Consider the following 5,158-nt stretch of genomic DNA (forward strand, 5'->3'; position numbering starts at 1 on the left):
AGCCTGAAGAAAGAGGCTCCTCCCTCCCTAACTGCCCGCCCGCCTGCTTTCCACCTGGGCAGGAGCGGCCCAGAGAGACTCTTCCTTGCCGCCGGAGCGGCGTTTCTCCAGGGGGAGGGGCCGGTGAGAGCGGCCTCCATAAAGCCGGCTTGCCGGCTCCCCTGAAGAGGACGCCGCCTGCCCGTTTTCCACCTGGGCAGGAGCGGCCCAGAGGACTCTGTTTTGCCGCTGGAGCAGCGTTGCTCAAGGGGGAGGGTCCATGGGAGTGGCTTCTTTAATCCGGCTTGCCTGCTCCCCTGCAGAGCTCTCCACTCACGCCCCTATACCATCAGGGAGGAGTGCCAAGGACAATTGCCTGGTGCCGCCGTTGTGGACTTTCTGGAGGGAGGGAGATTGAGGAGAGGGATGTAGCTAGTATTGTCAGGAGTTTGTTGGACATGGTTTGTAATTGGCTTGGTGAGGGAGAGGGAGGTGCGGCTGTGTTAAGAGGGGCCCCCATTGGAGTAGTGTGGGGCAAGGGGAGATATAGCGGTAGGAGAGTGGAGTTGTATCGTAAGGGAAGGCGGGATTATGATTTTTAATCTGTGATCTGTATTGTATTATATCTGTAATCTGTACTGTATCGTATTTTCATTTTGTTTTGTAAAGCACCGTGATCATAGGAACGGCGGTATATAAATAAAATTTCAATCAATCAATCAAAAAAATGGCAGCGGTCATTCCACATGGCCGCCACCATGAGGACATCATGGCCGTGCTGCCTCTATACAGGGCAGCATGGACATGACGTCCTCACTCCGCGCCTGGGCACATGGTGTGCCCTTAGCGCAGAGCAGGAAGGAGCTCCGTTTCGGAGCTCCTTCCTGGTTTGGTCCACTGGGCGCAGCCTTCACACGGCTGCGCCCAGCAGACCAAAGGAGAAAGGGGCCCCCTTTCTCCTCCTCCCCGCCACCGCGGGGTGTCCTTGGGGCTTGAAGCCCCAGGGACACCCCTTTTCAGGCTGCGGGGAAGCGGCGTTTTGCCGCTTCCCCGCAGCCTGAAAAGCAGCGGATCAGGGCCTCAGTGGCTGCTGTTCTAGCTGCTGAGTCCCCGATACACTGGGGAAAGGGGCGGGTACAGCCCGCCCCAAATGGGCAGTCTGTAACCCACCTGAGTATGTTTTGCCTGGGGACAAGAAGGTTAAGGAGTGGCACGATACACGTTTAAATATTTGAAGGGATGCCATGTTGAGGATGGAGGAAAGCTTGTTTTTGTTGCTCTAAAGACTAAGATGGCAATGGATTCAAACTACAGGAAAAAGGATTCCACCTAAACATTAGGGAGAACATCCTGAGAGTAAGAGCCATTTGACAGTGGACACTGCCTCAGAGTGTGGTGGAGTTTCCTCCTTTGGTTTTTTTAAAAAACAGACTCTGGATGGCAATCTGTTGGGAGTGCTTTGTTTGTGTATTCCTGCATGGTGGGTGATTGGACTGGATGACTCTTGTGGCCTCTTCCAGCACTATGATATTAGGTGTCTACCACTGAAGGTGTTCAGTTTGGTGGCTCTTGACAAGAGCTGAACCAGGTAGTTCACTGTGTTTCTAGGAGGTAAATGAACTGCACAGGACAAGGTTAGGTTATTTTAGACCAGGGGTAGGCAACCTGCGGCCCGCGGGCCGGATGCAGCCCGGTGAGGCCTTGGGACCGGCCCCAGCCCGGTCCTGCCGCCGATTGCCGCCGGGGCCTTTGGAGGGCAATTGTCTATAGAAGCCTCAGAAACATGCATTTATATTAACATTTAAAAAAAAATCAGCAAATTTTAGCGTGTCCTCCATCTTTTTTAAAAAAGTGTCTTCCATTTGAAAATTTTGTCCTACATTTGTCCTGGTTTATTTTTATATTTATTTTTTTTAAAAATTATTTAATTATTTATTTTTTGGCTTCGGCCCCCCAGTTGTCTGAGGGATAGCAATCCGGCCCCCGGCTCAAAAAAGTTGCCTACCCCTGTTTTAGACCCTCCAGATGTTTTGAACTACAGCTCTCACAATGACTTACTAGATTGATTGGATTTGTAGGCATCTGGATGGATGTTTAAAGTTTCCCCATAGGGGCAGGAAGAAATACAGCCAAAGAACTGCCAGAAAAAGAGCAACCAGTTGGTCTTGTTCAAGCATTTCAACTTGGGTATCTATGATAAATCCTGAAGTCTTGATCCTATCCTACATCATGCACAAATTACAGAAAATCATTTTTAGCAATTGCTCTTGCTGGTTTTAGGAAATGCTCTTGGGGTTCATTATTTGATACTGTCAGAACTCTGCTTGTAAAATCAGACCATACTCCAGCTGTGTAGACCTAAAAGGGATGGAGTTTAAAAAAATGAGTATTCATCAATAGTGGTTTGATACCTAAATATCCCACTTCTTTGAACAGCTTGGGATTCTCTGGGGCTGGTACAACATAATGAGCATATTGGAAGGTTAAATGCCTTCATTTCGAACGATAGCAGGCAATTCTGTATAGCATTCCCCCAGATTCCCAATGGCCCTAACATTTTGCATGTCAGATTCTGGACTTTTCATGGGAAATTGTTTTGAAAAAAAAATTCTGATGTGGGTTGTAATCCAGGTAAGAATCATTTCCTCACCTAGACATTGATTTTACTGATGGTTTTCCTGCCCAGAGCCCTTGTGTGCTCATTATGTCAGAGCACCAATGAGCAAAACAGTGGATCATTCATTGTAACATTTATTTATTTATATATTGGTGTTCCCTTTTCCTGGCCTAGCTCTATGTTGCCTTAAAAAACGCTTCTGAGGGTAGCCATGCACAGTTTGCAAGGCTACTTGATTCTGAAGAGAGGAAAATATGCCCAAGGGCTCCAGCCTTGTTTCTTCAGCCACTAACATGGTTCATGTGGCTTCTGTTTTATGTCTACTGACAGCAGATAACTATCAGGAGTCTTCCAAATTGCTCTTCATTTCCTGTTCTCTGAGTACCTAAATGCCCTTGCCCAGTGGAGATGGAAATATTTTTCCACTCACAAACTGTACTCAGAAAAAGGTGCAATTTGGATCTTTTATGAAAAATGAGCACCGTACTGACAAATGACAGCAATACAAAGCAAGGAAAAAAAGACATTGTGATGGAGGGAGGGGGAGTGGATTCAAAGTACACAACCTTTAAGAGCACACACAGGCAATAGACTTCTGAACTTTATTGTATTGTTTCATTCTAGGTTGCATGAGGCTCACAAACCAGGAAGGGAACAGAATAACCCAAATCCAGTTCTTAGTCTCAATAATAGACAAGGTGAATCAAGTGCACATAAGTGTTGACTTATGAAATGCCCACTGATTCAATGGATGTGCTTTAAGGTTGCCAAAGTGAAAACTGGAGAGGGCTCCTGTACCTTTAATGGTTTTATAGAAAAAAGAATTTCAGCAGGTGTTGCTTGTTACCTGGTTGGGTGACAAGCAACACCTGCTTAAATTCCCTCTTTATACAATCATTAAAAGTACAGAAAACCCTTCTAGTTGATTTTATGCTTTCTGTAGTGTGTAAAGTGAGCATGTAATCGCCCTTGCTCCTTTAATATGTGGTAATGCTTTGCAGCATGCCCTCCTGAAAGGTGGTCTTCGTAAAAGATTTTTACTACAATGTCCAGAACTCCATAGGATTCAAAGACTTGTAGCTCACTTTTTTTCTTTCCAAATTCTACTGAAAGAACATCACACCATCTCTGCTCCAGTGTAGGCACAAGGGACCCCTAACTGGCACAGGTATCACCAGAGCTGGATTTGTATACAGTGGACCCTTGGTATCTGCTGGAGTTTGGTTCTAAAACCCCTCGTGTTTACCAAAATCTGTAGATGCTCAAGTCCCATTAAATTCAATGGCATAGTGAAATAGTGGCCTTATAGTGAATGGCAAAATCAAGATTTGCTGATTGTAATTTATTTATTGTTTTATTTTTTTAAAGCTGTGGATGCTTGAATCTATGTGAAGGGCCAACTGTACAAAGAAAGTAAGCTATAATTTGGGGCCCCAGATTATAAATAAGGGCTTCTAAAAGCATCCACAAAGTCTCATAAAAAATCTGTTAGAACAGTGAACATGTTTGGTGATGCCATAAAACCAGAAATTGGGAAAAAAAATATGGCCTTAGTATGTTTTGATCTGGGTATTACATATAGAATCTATACTGGATCTATACAATGGGAGCTGGCCAGTTTCAAGCTGTGTACACAGCACCAAACCATGAATTTCAGAGATTCTCTCTTGCATTTGCATGTGATAGCATTCCTGGGGGGTTGGTGGTATTAATAATTAGGCCTCATGCTTTCTTTCTTCCTATTAAGTTCTTACAATATGTCCAGTGTCTCAAGAACTCCCCCCCCTCCTCCTCCTCCTCCAGAAAACAATACTTTGCAGCCTAATCATTGTAGGTTTGATTTTCAATTACAAGTTCCACTTGTAACAACAAGGCATTTGCGCACACAAAATGTTTGGTTTAGATTCCTATAATTACACTTTTTCTTTTTTGGCCTGTCTTACGCTCTGCATTTGTTTGTTGTGTGTTGTTCACTGAGGTAATTTAATATGCTTGTGACTGCATTTACCAGTTGGAAGTGAACTCCTGTGACCCAAATCTTACATAAGTAATTCTGGTAATTATCCTCCATGTTGGAATGGAAGCCTTGATTATAAATATTTATAGCAGGGATCTTGCAGGAAGCGCTTTGTGTGTGGCTAGATAACATTGGCCTCTCCAGTATGATAGGAAGGGAGGGGGGCTGTTTGGCTAAATATCTCTGGTGAGACAGCACAGAACTTACTGCCTTACTTAAGACAACAGCAAGACCATCCCCAGGAGGGAAAGGAATGCTTTGCCTGGCAACCTCCAACCTCCAGCTTCATTTAATCAAGGATACATCTGTCAGTTCTGCTTTCTCCCACATTCAGATTTGTTAAACTGGATATTCTTTCTGTCCTAAATCTGAAGACGTCTATTTATTTATTTATGAAAACATTTACAAACATACCTCAGTTAAAGCTTCTGACAAAGAAGCTTCTTTTTACAATGTCTTTTTATGCCTGCCCAGCCTTTTCTACCTGGTCATCTTTTTAAAAGCAATTTTGGCATTGGGATGATGGTGAAGGAGGACTGGAGAAA

Source organism: Sceloporus undulatus, chromosome 1, assembly GCF_019175285.1.
Source record: "Sceloporus undulatus isolate JIND9_A2432 ecotype Alabama chromosome 1, SceUnd_v1.1, whole genome shotgun sequence".
Classification (NCBI taxonomy): domain Eukaryota; kingdom Metazoa; phylum Chordata; class Lepidosauria; order Squamata; family Phrynosomatidae; genus Sceloporus; species Sceloporus undulatus.